The sequence below is a fragment of the Micromys minutus genome (genome assembly GCF_963924665.1).
Source record: "Micromys minutus genome assembly, chromosome: 17".
NCBI classification, from domain to species: domain Eukaryota; kingdom Metazoa; phylum Chordata; class Mammalia; order Rodentia; family Muridae; genus Micromys; species Micromys minutus.
Window position 1 is genome coordinate 14,563,920 of NC_137952.1, and position 16,069 is coordinate 14,579,988.

At 36.9% G+C, this 16,069-nt stretch overlaps 1 protein-coding gene across 5 annotated transcripts in view; it reads left to right on the top strand.

Moving 5' to 3' along the window:
• The window catches only part of IMMP1L (inner mitochondrial membrane peptidase subunit 1), a 49,342-nt gene that overhangs the window by 6,440 nt on the left and 26,833 nt on the right, over window positions 1–16,069 (top strand). For 2 of the 5 annotated variants that reach the window (XM_080931553.1, XM_080931556.1), the window contains exon 3: window positions 11,018–11,127. The exons of 2 other annotated variants lie outside the window; for them this stretch is intronic. The gene's annotated coding sequence lies outside the window, so the exon portion shown is untranslated. The remainder of the gene's footprint in view (window positions 1–11,017; window positions 11,128–16,069) is intronic. One more of the 5 variants, XM_080931554.1, reaches the window with a different exon arrangement.

The following is a 16,069-nucleotide window of genomic DNA, read 5'->3' on the forward strand; positions in this document are numbered from 1 at the left end:
GGGCAGGGCCAACTTTCTTATTCTCACATCTCCAGGCTGCTTTACCTGCACCCAAGCCACCAGGGCCACTAGCATTCACTGCAGCCCTTGAGGAGTCTGGCCAGCTTTCTTAAGCTTGGCAACCAGTGAGGGGAATGGCCAGCTATGCTGCAGCTCTTGGATATCAACATGGTCTGAGGCAGCACCCCAGACCAGAGACATCCCCATGGTCTTGATGGTGATATGAGCCACAAACTTTCAATACAGACCCCTGCTGCTGCATGGCTGGGAACCCAGATGTGGCCCTCAGTTGCAGCACAGGCCCAGACTTCACCATGACCTCAGGTGACAGGGCGGACTACTTACTTCAGGCTGGTCCTCGCTACCCTTGTTCCTACAGTTCTGCCTCTCTTTATAGTGCTCAACACATTCTGCTTTTCTTTCTCTCCCATCTCCATACCACATACTTGCACATAGTAGTGGCTTCCCCTGCAGGCAGACCTCTAGATGTCTTCTGCCTGCCTGTGCCTCCTGGGTCAACATTGTGATTTAGAGGGTCATTCATGAAATACGTTACATTCTATTCTTTCACATTATCTCTTTGCTGTGACTACAAATTGAGACATTCTATATTTGGAGATTATTTGGTGTGCCTACTCTTGGGCAATTATAAAAGTCATTGCAGTGAAAATTTTTTGAGAAATCCTGGTTACTGTCACTTTTCTCTTAATGTAGAAGTGGATGGCTTAGTGATTTTTTTATAAACCAGATTCACCCATGTGACCAGAACACAGACACAAGCAAAGATATTTTATAATTGTTGTATAAGATCACTCCATGGCACCTGCTGGTCTCTTTCCCTTTCCTGCACAAGGATAACCACTCACTTGACTTCATTGTGGAGATTACTTTTGTTATGTATTATAATGTATATGTACATATATTAATAATTATACTGTGTAGCTTTTGTGCCTCTTTTCCTTTGCTCAGCATTAATTGTGTGATTTGTTGAACTTAGTACAGCTAGTTATGACTTATTTTCATTGCTATATCCCAGTATATGAACAATAATTGTTAAATCATCATTAGTACATATTTGGGGAGGTTTTCTATATTGTCACTATGAACATGCTGCAGTGTACTCTCTCTCTCTCTCTCTCTCTCTCTCTCTCTCTCTCTCTCTCTGTGTGTGTGTGTGTGTGTGTGTGTGTGTGTGTGTCTAGGAGGGAATAGTTTGTGTAAATTCACATTTAAGTTTACACAGTCAGCTGTCTTCTAAGGTAGCTGTGTTTGTTCACACATGGAATGAGGACTCCGGGTATGCCACACATTTTCTAGGGCTGGAATTGATCTGTCTTTTTACCTTTCAAGTTGTGGTGGCTATGAAGTCATTGTACTTGTAATTCATCATCTTGAGAGCTGAGCTGGAGTACTCTTTCCATCACAGACTGGCTGTTGGGCTGTCTGTCTTGCACGGTACCTGTCCTCCTTTGCACAGGCTCCTTTTTGCTCTGTCTCTCTCTGACTGGCAGGTTTTTATGAATTCAAAATACAAATGTGTAATTAAGTGTGAACTCTAATTTCTCTTACTCAAATTTGTTCCTCGTTTTTTTCAGTAGTGTTTTGATGAACAGAAGTTCACAGATTTAATGTCCGTCAGTTACGTTTAGCCCCCTTTCTTGCTTAAGACATATTTGTGCATTCCAAGGATATATTATACGTGAAGTTCTCTAGGCACATTTTTGTTCTGTTCTTAGACTTATCATTCTAGACTGTATTTTCTTTCTTTACTGTTTGGACCCAAGACTGTGTCTGGAGAAAGAGCCATTCAAAGTGGACTTAGGTGGTGAGGTGCCATAGTCAGGTACATTCTACAGAACAACCCCTTAAGAGAATTGGCACGCTTGTCAACATTTGCCTTTGTGTTTCTTCTGTTGCTGCTTTGTTGTTACCTGTCTTTAAGGAGAGTCTGCTGTGGTTTTCAGACAGGAATTTCTGGAGTAAGAAAATAAATGTTATGGTTCTCAATGTTAATGACACCGATACGCAAATACTCATAAGTGCTTATGAAATATGCAGTTTTGTGAAGCATTTGTTGATAATCCTAATAACCTAAATTTAGTGTAATTCTCTCTCTTAAAGATTAGCATATTAAATATACACTTTGATTGAAAGAAAAATTAGATTTTTACCTTTTGTCTCCAAGACAATGTATTAATGCTGGCAGTAATATGCAAAAGCTTCAAGTGTCTTCTACATTATTTTTAATAGGACCACGTGATTACCATTTGTAGCTAAATTTTAAACGTTTATGAGACCTTCAATTATATTTTTTTCAAAATGTCACTATATGTTCTAATGTGGCCTATTATTTACATTACAGAATTATCCTTGTGAATACCCTAATTACATAGCTTTTATGTAGTCAGTAATGTATATTAGTAAGTTAATTACTGTTGTATTACTTCTATGTTCTATAATGAGATTAATTTCCCATTTTAAGATATTTAAGAATACACTCTGATCATAGTGCATGAGGTAAGGAAGGTGTGTGATTAGACTTGACTTCTCACTGGGCATTTAAACGTTCCTTACTTGTCAACTACAGTTTTTAGTTTAAACTGTCAAATTAACTATTGTATTATCCTGGCTTTTATTTTAATTCACGCATCTAAAAACCGATACTCAGATAAAAGATAGTTTCAAAATAAAATCAGTATATTACTTATGAGTGGAGCAACACATTAGCATTGAGTTCACAATAGATCATATCGCTTTTATTCCATCGTACAAGCTTAGCAGCACAAACAGAATAATCAACATATTATTTGGCTGTCATGTGCTGAACAGAAACCAGAGATCACAAGGAGGTTTTCCCTAGCTGTGGTGATGGCCTTTTTGTTCCAAGCCCCCATCTGGGAGGGCCATGGTGTGTTATCATATGGAACGCGGGCTTTTCTGTAATCTGCTTAGCTGCACTGCCATTTGAATCTTCATTCCATGTTTGTGTAATTTATAATTTTAATGAGACCATGGCTCTTGTGGGCTTTGAAATATATTAAAAGCTCTTTTGTGCATATGCTTTTGTTCTTGCTTAATAGGCTCAGTGTATTTAAAACTGATGAATTTTTATTCATGAATTTGGATGTCTGGAGATTAACTTAGAGTGAATATCATTGCACTCATCTATTGATGGTTAGAAAGGGTTTTTTGTTGCTGTTGTTTTCATTTTCCTGTGTGTGTGTGTGTATGTGTGCACATATATGATACTTGTAACTAGAAAAATGCTAAACTTAAATAATTTTAAGAAGCTAAGAGAAAAGTGTCATGATTAAATAATAAATAGAGCAAAATTTAACCATGTTTTTCATAGACATAAATTTCAGCAGTAGTGTTATATATTAAGTAAATATTGTGAAGGCGTAATTATGAAAAAAACCTTAAAATAAGCTAATGCCTTAAATACTTAATTTGCATCATTTGTTAAAATCACACTTAAATACTGGGCAGAGATGGTTTATTTTGATTATATGATTTGTCTCTGGTCATTATAAATGAGTCATTCTATTTTTTGGTTGCTAGGCAAATGTTATGCATTTTAACCATATTTAAGCATTCTTATATTCATGGAACTATTTTTAAATAAAAGCTTAAAATCATTAATGGATATGATAAGATGTATAAAAATCAACTTACTAATAATTCATAAAATTGATCTCTTTGTTTTGGCTAACATTCTGGACTATACTAAATGCTTTACTCTCTTTAGTTGGTACTTAAGTACGTTGGCAAATTTCAAATATAAACTATCTTGTAGTTATGTAGAAAAAAATCATGGTTCTTTGTAAGCCCAGATATATTTTTAAGCTGTTCTCTATCTGTTTTCTGTTGCACTGGGGTGTAACATACAGAAGTAGCCCAGGAGGGATATATCTATTTTTTACATCTACATTTTCATTGCAGCTATATTTGAGAAGATAAAAAAGTTCTTAAAAAAAAACCCTATATTTACTAAAAATGTTGACACATCTTATATTCTTGTAAGTCTAATTCTTGCAGTTCTGTGGCTGAATTGGAAGAATTACCATGAGGTTGAAGCCCCCTGAAACTATATAGTGAGACACTGTCTGAACAAATAACCAAACAGCTCAAACCAATCTGGATTTCCTAGTTTTGAAGCTTCTTTTTGCAGCCTGACATATCACGATTCCTTTTAAGTTTGCAATAGCCAGCAGCCACATCTCTTACCATTTCCTTTAAGCTAGAAACAAGAGACTAATAAAACAAAATCCTATTCTGTCTTTATTAAGTTTATCCATTACTTGGACACTGTTTCCCTCAGCCCTCTACTCTAGTGCTGTACTGTACAATACATGTGTAGTTTAGGAACTGCTCTTGCTGACTTTGCATTGCTGTGCTAAGCACCCTGATCGAAATCAGTTTGGGAAGGAAACACTGTGTTTGACACATGTCTCCTTATCACAGACCACCACTGAGCAAAGTCAGGACAGGAACTCAGAAGCAGGGGCAAGAACCTTGGGAGAATGCTGCTTACTTTCTTGCTCCTCATGGCTTGCTCAGCCTGTTTTCTTATATCTCCCAGGACCACCTGCCATTTCCCACAGTGGGCTGAGCCCTTCCACATCAACCATTAATTATGAATATATCACACACTTATCCACAAGCCAATTTGATGGAGGCAGTTTCTCAATTGGGATTCCTCTTTCCCAGATAACTTGTGTCAAGCTGACAAAAGCAAATGAACACTAGAACAAGCTATTGAAAATGTATCAGTGCCAACACAATATTGTCCAGTGGCAATTTAATGGGAACCATGTAATGTTTTTATTAACCAGATATATCTAAATATTACCTAACTATTCAGTGTGTATCAGAAAAACTTTAAATATTGTATTTTTCCATGTTTTGTATTGTATTCAGAATTTATTGTGTTGTATATGTTAATTTTACCCAATCACATTTAAAGTATTCAACAGCCACAGTGGACAACACAGTATTATACAAACATAACAATATATCATGACAAAATACATATTTTTTACATTTCCTATTGTTTTTCTAATAATATGCTCAAGGTATCTAAAGAATAAACATGTGATATAAAAGTAAGTTATGTTCTGTCAATAATAGCACTGAACAGAAAATCAGAATTAGATTACATGACTCCTGAGCACTGGCCAGATAGTATGTAGATGGGCTTAAGTATAATGTTATGAGGCTTAAATATGCTGTGATGAGGTGCTGAATGAGGAGTATTCTTCAGATATCAAGGGTAAATGAAACAGCAAATAAAGCCACATTTCAAGTATAATGAAAGCATGTTTTACAGTAACCACACACGCAGTTTTAATGTTTTAAAGTAAAGCTAACACCTCCTTTTATGTCCTCAGATTTTTTTTCAGACTGGTATTTGTATAAATGGGTAGGAAGCTTTCTTTCTGTATGTTTACTTATAAAATGTTTTCTAAATATCTCTAGAATTTTTTACATTGAGAAATTCTCTGTATGGTTCTATGAAGAGACATTATCTCAGTGAGGCATACTTTAAACTATGTAATTATGAATTATGAGACCATGAGTAATAAGTAATAAGAATTGATTCAACCATCTTACAATGTAGCTATATAATAATTATGGGCATTTGCTTTAAAAACTATAATGTAAAGCTGGGCGGTGGTGGTGCACGCCTTTAATCCCAGCACTCTGGAGGCAGAGGCAGGAGGATCCTAGTGAGTTTGAGACCAGCCTGGTCTATAGAACAAATTCCAGGACAACTAGGGCTACACAGAGAAACCCTGTCTTGAAAAACTAAAACAATCCATCCAACCAACCAAACCAGCATACCTACTTGATAGAGAAATGTGGGCACAAGTTGGCCGAGTGACTCAGCACTTTGAGGCATGTCATATTCTTGGCATAGGACCCAAATTTGATTGGCAGCCGTCCTGTCAGGGAGTTCACAGCCACCTAAAACTCCAGCTTCACCTGGAACCTTGTACTCACCCGTGTACAGTCCTACATACACACATACATAAATTCAAATAATAACTATAAATCTTAAAAATGTAGATGTCAGCATAAATAGTTGGCTGCTAGAATATAGCTTATAGAAAATGATACATTAATGAATTCCTTGAGTTTTTTTCCCTGCTTTCTGAATTTTGAGTATTGTGACTTAATCTTTACACAATTTAACTTTTATGTAGGTATTAGCCAATGTCTGTTGTGTTCTTTGACTTACTTAAATTTTATTAACTATTCTCTGGGACTTTGTATTTAAAGTGCTGACATAAAATGTTAAACCCTCTATAAACAATACTTCTAGTTTCTTGGAGATGATAAATCCATTCATTGATTTCCTAATTTTATTATGTACACAGTCAATTGTAATCCAAGATTACAGCAAACAAGATGTTAATTTTAAGACATAATCTATGTACATTTCAATTACAGACCAGGATGTTACAGAAGCACAGAATAAAAAGGAGTAACATTTGTGCTATCCTCACAGGAGCTGTCAATAAAAGATGTAATAGGGGATTTAGGACCCTGGAAATGGCCAACTAATTTATGTGAGTCTATTTTATTTCAGCTAGAAAGACCCAGCTCTCTCCCGGCAGTGCATATTGTGCAGCACAGGCTGTCTACACAGAACCAGGCGGCTGCATATGGATAGTCCCTTGATATCATTCACTTGCTGTGTAATCTTATTATGCAAAGTTCTAATCTTCACCTAGAATGAATGCCTCTGGGTCAGAATATAGTCATATCAGGGTTTTTGAGGTCATGTTTTGTGATCCTTAGCTTATTCTTCTAAGTAGGGCTGGGATTTAAAGGGTATTCCCCAGACACTAGCAGAGATAGACAGCAGACCCTGCTGCCTTTTTGGAAGACAAGACCAACATGAGGTCCCTGGTAGGATTAAACTTGATTTGTAGCTGTAGGATTTTTTAACAGATGTATTATTGGACAGGGAATAGGGGGCCACCAGCACAGCAAAATTGAATCATGACTGGCATTCTCAGGGAGTATGCTGCCTGCTAAAATAGCAGCTGCATGTGGAGTTGACTTCTTTCAGGTGAAGCGACTTCCAGTCATTTGGAAAGGATGGGATGAAAAGGAACCTTGGTGATAATTTTGATGTCTGCAAGATTTAGTACCAGTGTAATGGGATTATCGGTAACACCTTCACTGCAGAAAAAGCCACCTGGCGTTATAACTGGCAGCAGCTGAGAAGTAATCCTTTCCCATCTCTTGGATGTCATTCATGAAGCTCAAAGCGATTTCTGCCCTGCTAACTGTGATTAATTTTATAAACAACAACAAAAACCAGGTGATCAAGGCAAAGAATATATCTTTTATTGTAATATGTAGGTGTAAGTAATGTGACTTATAAATTCTGTGTCATATAAAAACTGAGCATTATATGGTTGAAAATTTATTAAATTGTTCAAATACAAAATTTGTTTGGTAATGTCTTATACTGTTTTTAGTTGAGAGACCAAGTAATTGCTGTTAGTAAAAGTTTTTGTATGATATTAAATATTAATTTAGATATGTTTATATTATCTTAGATATAGGGCCATTGTTGCTATAATAAAATGTGTATCAATTTAAGAAATTGAAAATAATTTGTTTTGACATACATTTTACCTGTTTTTTTATTGATGACAAGCATTTAATAATTTAAAATATGTAACACAGTTTATGATATTTAAGTAACATTAGCTCAAGCTGTTGATGAACTGGCTCTTTGTGAGAAATGCATGATGTTACCATGACCAGGGCTGAGAACAGTTAATGAAGTGGTGAGTAGCTGTTTCTAGAGAGCAGTGGTTCTCAGTCTAGCTTTCATTCAGCACATCGAGGAGTTATTCGATCCAGAATTTGTCCATTGGTTAGTTTTTTAAAACATTTTATTTCAACCCAGAACCTTATCAAGTACTTTGTTTAGAGGTGTTAATTGTTTTAATATTCTTCTCTTATACTATTCAGAATAAACTGAGAGAAAATGAAGTGAAATTATCCCATCAGTCACCCAAACAGTATGCACCATAACTGCCAAGACAAGAAAAGATAATTAGTGTTGTCAGTGTTATGATCTCAGAGTGGTTAATTTAAAAATATTTATTCATAAGATTTGACTTGTATCTTTTTGTGCTTCTTGATCTAGTAGCTTTGCATTTCAAAAAATAGATTATAAAAATACATTTTGGATGTTCCTAAACTTTAAATTTTAACTGACTATGGGTGACTAACATACCTTCATGATATCATAATGGTAAAACACAATCACTTACTTTACAGTGTCCCTATAGCATCTGTGTGCACACGGTGCCTTTCATCTCCATACAGTTTTACTGGAAAGCCATCAAGTAGAATGTGTGAATAGTGTTTTGCCCACTCTCCCTGCAAGCATGTTATTCTTGCTGGATTTGGTGTGACCATTTTCATGCCACTACATTGTAAGTGTGCTTCCTGCTTCTTCATTTTACTCTGTTTGAAATGAATGGATAAGAAAGTTAAACATTATTTTTACCTAAACTGTACGGTCTTACTACTTGAAAAATTATTTAAATTTTTATTTTGAGTAAAAGGTATCTATTGAATAAAGGACCAAATTCTTTTTTCATCATCATGAAAGTACTTTTATAGGTCAGGTAGTTTACCATCATCTCAGATAATTTTCTGCTCTAGTTAATAATACTGTGTGATTGGGTTTTTTTTTAAATTATCATTTTTAGGACAAAAATCTTTTAAGTTTGCTTTTATTAAGCATGGCAGGAATTTATAATTGTAGTTAAGCTATTTATTAATAGGTGTTTCAGAGTTAGTCTCCTTTTCTTCCTCAATTTTAGGTATCATTTATATTTTTTTTATAATTTCTTTTTCCTTAAGAAGACCCAAAAGAAGTACATCTTAATTAATTTCAACATGAACATGTAAGGTCTTCCCAAAGTTTCTCCCCTATCCCTCTTTATCCTCTGAGAGGGTGGGCCTCCCTGGTGTGCCAGCTCTCTACAGGATTAGGGGCAGCATCTCCCACTGAGGCAGGGCAAGGCAGCCCTGCTGGGGATTCCATAGTCAGGCTGTGCTTTAGGGACAGCCCCCTCTCCAGTTGTTGGAGAACCTACAAGGAGACTGAGCTGCACATGGGCATTGGGATTGATGACAGTGACTGAAATAGTATGTTACAGATCTCATTGTACATTTTCACTGATGAGGAAGTTTTATAGAATCACCCCAAAGCTGACAGTTTTAAAACAGAATGGTTAAAACATGTTTCTGAAACTGTTGATCAGGCTTCTATGGCCTCTACTGTCAGCACAAAGTCCTTCAGGGCCTCCTTCCTAGGACTTGTTAAAACTGTCTTTTTGCTTGGAATGATTCATTACTAGGGTGGAGAGCATGAGAAACTAAGTTACAATTTTTAAATTTGGTTGATATTCAATTATGAAGTTATTTTGATGCTACTGTCAAAGTGAAGGAGTGCTTGTTGCCCTAAACCTGAGAAGGATGCTGGACCAATTTTCCTCTTGGATTAAATTAAAAAGGCTTAATACAATATTCATAGATTGTGGGATCAAAATGTACTGAATTTGTAGTTTTTGAACATTAGAAGCAAACTGGACAAATCTTACAGTAGATTTAATATTTATAGATTTGGTCAATTCATGAGCAGTCCTAAGGATGACTTTACTTTGCTCTAACAGGAGTTTGAATTGTGTTGTTGGAGAGGCTGCTGTGTGGACATGTGTGACTGAGCCATTGATCAGCACCATGCAGTACTCATGTATCTTGATGAGCCTTTGCTCTTTCCTTCATATTCATATTTCTATGAGGAAACATGGTTTTTAAAGTAACTTCATATCAGATGTGTCAAAATAACTTTTCTTCTGGCTCAAACGAAAGTAAATAGAGCAATAGTTTTGTTCCTGAAAAAGGTCTCATCTGTTCCAGGCTGGCCTTAAACTCCTGACATTGAACTCCTGCTCTGCTCACCTCCACTTTCCCAGGACTGAGATCCACCACACCCTGCTCACTTTTGCCTAAGACCAATATTTTTATCACTTTGAATAAGTCCTCTCTTTATATCAGTGCAATAATGCTAACAGGATAATACTAATCACTGCTGTAGTTGGCTGCCAAAGTGCTCAGAAACCTGTATTTGAGGCAAGAAGATTTCCCCGTGTTTGATACAAAATGCCTTCTCAAAGAATTCCATACCTAAGTCATCACTTATGGGCCAGTTTTGTCTTTGGAAAGTTTGAAAATTACTCAGTCTGTTTCATCCCTTTGATCTAAATTAGGACTGTAGAGTTGGTACAATGCCTGCCAACACCTAAAGGAGCCTCTTAACCTATGTCTGGCTTCTGCAGTTCCCTTGTTCAGTTTTTGTTGTTGCTTTTAACTGTCAAGTCCAACTCCTCTTTTCTCCATGTCACTCTTTATTTCCATTTATCTGATAATTGCCAAAACATTTCCTTCACTGAAAGTGAGCGCTGTATAGCATGTAGGGCTGGATGGCTCTGTATCCTCTGCTGTATCCTCTGAATTACAGGACTAGTTCTCCAAGTCTCTGTCCCTTGGTTTCTTCATCTGTAAAATGCAGTGCCTGAATATTGAGTAAGTTAGCTCTGTAAGGCAGTTACAGTGCCTGGCACACAGCAAACATCGCAGCATAAGGACTGTCTGTTATTCTCATGCCTGGCTTACGGATCTTCTTATCAGTAATGTAGAACAATGTGGAAAGACACCAGCCTTTCTTCCTTCTGACCAACATTACTTGAATTTTGCTATATTACTAGGGAAGACCATTCTGTATATCTCTTGCTATATTAAGTGACAGTCACCATTTATGAACACGTTTTGTTTTTCTTAGCTTTACCACTAATGATTTTAATAAAGTATGTTCTTTAAAGGAATTGATTCATTATTTTAATGACATAAATGTCATTAAGTTTTTAAAACATATAAATATAATAGGGGATAAAAGATACCATTTTTTGTTTCTTAGGTAGAATTAGAATTTTGAAGCACAGCCTTCAAGGCACACGCCTGTAATCCCAGCTACTTGGGAGGTGGAAGGAAGAATTTTGCAGATTCAAGGCCTGCCTGGGCTACAAGGTGAGTCAGGGCCAGCCCACCTCAACAAATTAAGTGAGAATGTGCTTCAAAGTTAAAGATGTCAAATGTCTAAGGTTATATATACCTCGGTGGTGTGTGCCTGCCTAGTATGCTTAGCACCCTAGATTCAGGTTTGTATTGTTCTGTGCTTTTAGATTTATGGAAATTTGTCACAGCAGCCATCATACACTACTAACAACACACCGGCAGCTAACTCTTAGCTTCCTAGTTGACTTTATGTCAGGAATTCTTGATCTCAGCTCATAATTGAGAAAACAGAAACATGTGAGACAGTTGCTAGCTCACTTTTCTCCAAGACTGAAAAGCTACCAGTATCTGAGTCCCTTCTCTATACTTACAGTCTAGGACTGAGATGAAGAAATGGTGTCATTCACAATGGGCATATTTTTCCACTTCAATATAATCAACACAACCTTCCACAGACATGTCCACAGACCAGCCTAATCTAGACAGTGCCTCATTGAAAATCTTGAGTGATTCTAGATTGTGCCAAACTGATAAAACTTAACATTGTAGGGCCAGGAAGCCAAGAGAGCAGACCTGGAGCAACAGTGGGGTCAGGTGTCCAAACCCTAGAAATCTCATCCTGAGATTGGTGGCAGGAGGATTGCTGTTCCATACCCCAAGGCCTGCACATCCCAGCATATGTAGCCCTGAGCCCCTGATCTTTGCCTCACCAGAGGAGGTTATGTGACTCATAGCCACTTTAACCTTCTTTTCCCCTTATAAGGTCACATCCAGCAGCACTTGGAATTCTTGTTCATGCAAATGAGGCATCTCTAGCACCTTTGCCTTGGTTAATTATGTACATTCCTCAAAAGGTTTAAATAGCCTTTGTTCCCCCTGTACCTGGAACTGGGTCTCAGAAGCTGTTCCAAGGTATGTGTTCTTTGCCTATGCACTCACCACCAAACAAGATTCTGCTCCCTCCCCCACACACACCTAGCTGGCTCCTCCAGTCTAACCTGGTGGTATGAAATGGGTCTGACTACCTCAAAGGTAGAAGTGGACATAGAACCTCAAACCAACCTGTGCTCTACTCTCTTCGTTCCTTTAGATTTTTGATACTTGTTGTTTTCTTCATTGTTTACCTGTTTTCATGTTTTAGTTCCTAATCTACATACTAGTTCAGTTTATCTTTTCTTAGGCTGAATCTAATCTTAGTAAATTTATATAATTTATATTGACTTTTATTTTGAGGCAGGGTCTCACTGTGTAGCACATCCTGGCCTTGAATTCAAGATCATTCTGCCCCAGTTTCACAAATGTTTGCATTGTGAGAATATTTCATAACATGCTTAAAATCTTTGATTCAATTACATTTAAAGGTATAATATCTTAATTATAAAAGTGGACAAATGGCTTGAATGGCCATTTTTTTTTCAAGATAGACAAATGACCAATAAACATAGAAAAAATGTACTTAATATTATTTATTAACTAAATGAAAATAAGAAATCATGGATGTTATGAGGTGTAGGTAAATATGTGGAAAATCTGAAATATTTGTGTATTTCCAGTAAAAAAAAATATCTAAAGTATTGCAGCTGATTGAGAAGCAGTTTAAGAGTTCTGCATAAAGTTCAGCAAAGCATTACCATGTGGCCACAGTTCCACTGAAAAGAACTGAAAAAAAATGTTTCTGTACAGAACAGGTACAGTAAACAATAAAGTTTATGAAAGCATTGTTGATAATTGGAAAAGAAACACAATCTAAGAGTCCTTTAATTGATGAGTTAATAAACAAAAATAGTCTGTGTTTTCATTGGACCCTTGCCTTCCCTGCCCCTTCTCGCTGTTGTGATAAAATACTCTGACTAAAGCAACTTCAGGGTGAAGCTCCGGGTACTTATGTGTCATGGCAGGGAAGTCATGAAGATGGAAGTTTAAAGTAGCTGGTAATGTGACATCCACAGTTAGGAAGCAGAACAGCGAATGCATGAGATTGCTGCTTAGTCTCCTTCTCCATCTGTGCAGTCTAGAATGATCCCCTCTGGGGTCCTCTGTATTTATACCTCATGCTTTTAAAGAAATATTCTGTATAACTTATCCATATTTTGTAGTTGCTTTGTTTTTACTGAGAACATTAGCCTTTTGTAGCTTTTTGTAGCTACTGCCACAACTGGTATTGAAGTTCCTCTGCTTGACTTCTTGTTCAATAATTATCTGTCTTACCACTTTTTTTTCCTCTCACCCCTGGTCTTATGATCCCCTTCTCTATGTGTCTTGTCTTACTTTTCTATTGCTGTGACCAAGGTAACTTAAAGAAAATATTTATTGGGGCTCAATGTTCATAGGGTAAGAGCCCTTAACCATTGTCACACGGAACGTAGCAATAGGCAGCAAGTCATGGGAGTGGAACAGTACATGAAGCTTACATCTTGATCTACAAGCATTAGACAGAGAAGGGGGAAAGGGAAGGAGGGAGGGAGGGAGGGACAGTGATAGTGACAGGGACAGAAACAGACAGAGAGACAAAGACCAAGCATTCAAATATATGGCCTGTATGCCTTTCTCATTCAAACAACCACAGTTCCCAAGTTTGTACTAAAACTCTGCTTGACCATAAAAGCATGTTATCTTTTTCCCCCTCACTGTAGTTGTTCTCAACTATGATAATTCAGTATCTCAGGGGACATGAAGAAATGTGTAGAAACATTTTGACTTACCACAAATAGGAAAGAAAGGACTGTTGGTAGCTAGAGGCCAGGGAATATTCTAAAACCTGTAATTCTCAATTATAATTCTACCAGAAATAAGGTATTAATTCTTGGGATTTAAAACAACAACCAACAAACCAAACCAAAAAACAAAAGCCAACCAAAGAAACAAAACCCAAACTTTTTTTGCTCACCTACCTTTTTAGCAGCTATCAGATATTGGTTGCTCTTCAGATAGGGGTTATTAGTCTTTGGGCCTGTGTCCCATTTCCATTCTGGTATTTTGTCTGGCTTGAACTTGCTCAGGTCTCATACATACTGTTATAATCTCTGTGTTTGTGTGTATTTCATTCCTGGTATGTCTGGAATCATCTAGTTTCAAGTAGTTACCCACCACCTCGGGATCTTAAAATCTTTTAGCCCCTTTTCTGTGATGATGACTGAGCCTTAGGGAAAAGGGTGTAGTATGTATCTCTTGTGTAGGGCTAACCACTCTGCAGCCTTTTGTTTATTGCACACTGACCAGCTGTCAGTCTTTGTGTCACACTATCTTCTACAAGAAATGTCTCTGATGAGAGTTACGTGATACTTTAATGTATGGACATAGCAGTAAGTCATCAGGAGTCATTTTAATTCTATCTCGACTTAATAGAATAATAATACTAGGCTCTCCCACTAGAGCCTGTGAACTATCTAGGCACAGGTGCTTGACACGTTAACAGTCCCAGGTGAAGGTGGCCTTAAATCTAACCAAGAAGTGGTTAGTTACTTCTCTAACATTTATATCATTATTGTGAGTTACTCTATTATATCACTATTGTGAGGGGTTGCAGCTGGGTAAGACTGATGATTGCGGTCCTCTGATAGCCTACATAGCATCTGAAATCTAGCCAGTAAGGATGGTCCATGTCTGCAAACACTGGACTTTTCCATGTTTTATGATATATGTGATTGGCATCTTCAGCAATAAGGTCTTACTGTCAACATTTGTAGGGTAACCAGGATCAATGGCAGTATCCTATAATGTTCAATGGTCTGTAGGACTCCATTGGCCAGCAATGAGAAGTAACCCATTCCTGACACTAGGGTTTGTATTTGCCATAGCTAAGTTTTTCAGAGTAAATATATGTGTGTGTGTGTGTGTGTGTGTGTGTGTGTGTGTGTGTGTGTATAATCTCCATGTCCATAGCTATATCTCTCTTAAGCACTTTAAGTTTTCTTTATTTTTCTTTTATTTTAAAGTGATATTTCACATGAATTTTAATGGTTCAATTATGCTACAAATATGATTCCTGGAGCACCTCTTGACCTTTTCAATATGTTTTGGCCACTTAGATACAAGTGGAAGGGAAAGTTGTTCTGTTCCTGGAAACAAACAAGCCAACAAAAACAATAACAAAAAATAGGTTGGTAGAGAGTTAAGTCTTATTGTTTCTTTGTTCTTTTATTTCTGCCTCTAACCTGGCTATAGCTACTAATGTTAATAGGAAATAGACCTTTATTTAAGTTGCTATTTTAGTTTTCTGAAGAATATAATCCTCAGTGAAAAAAGGAATTATATTTCCAATTCTTTCTCTAAAACCTTCTTTATGTTTTAGCCTCATTTATACATCTTTTTAGATATTGTACAAATATATAAAATTAAAATGGCTAACATGGTGCGTGGAATTTCCAGCCCCAAAGGTGTGTAACCTGTATAGCTATACCTCCACTTACCTCCCAGACCTAGAATCTGAGCCATCAGTGGTTCTTTCTTGTTCTTTTCCATTTAGTTTCCTACCAGATTTTCTCTAATCAACCAGTTTTGGCTCATGTCCGTTGTCACCATTACACAAACCAATGCGTCTTGCCTGCCCACTGCCCCATGCTCATTTCTGCTCTCATCCTCCATGCAGTGCCTTCTGTACACAGCAGTGAGCACAGTCTTAAAGACTGTCAGAGCAGTCATATCACTCTGCTTAAGACTGGTCGGTGATCTATTGTTCTCGGAATAAAATCCAAATTCCTGTGAGACTTTGGTTGACTTTTCCTGTCACTCGAGTATCATTTTAAGTTTTCACTGATGATTTTCCTTTCAGTTCAGTCTTGTGCATGCTGTTGTCTTATAATTTTCTCATGTGTTCTTATAGAACCTAACATCGATGGCATTTCTCTTAGAGAGCCCATTCCTGACACATCATAAGCAGATGACTCATTGTTTTCAATTACTTTATCATAGTTTTTCATTAAAGAAATTATTTAATACATTTATGTTTTTGCTT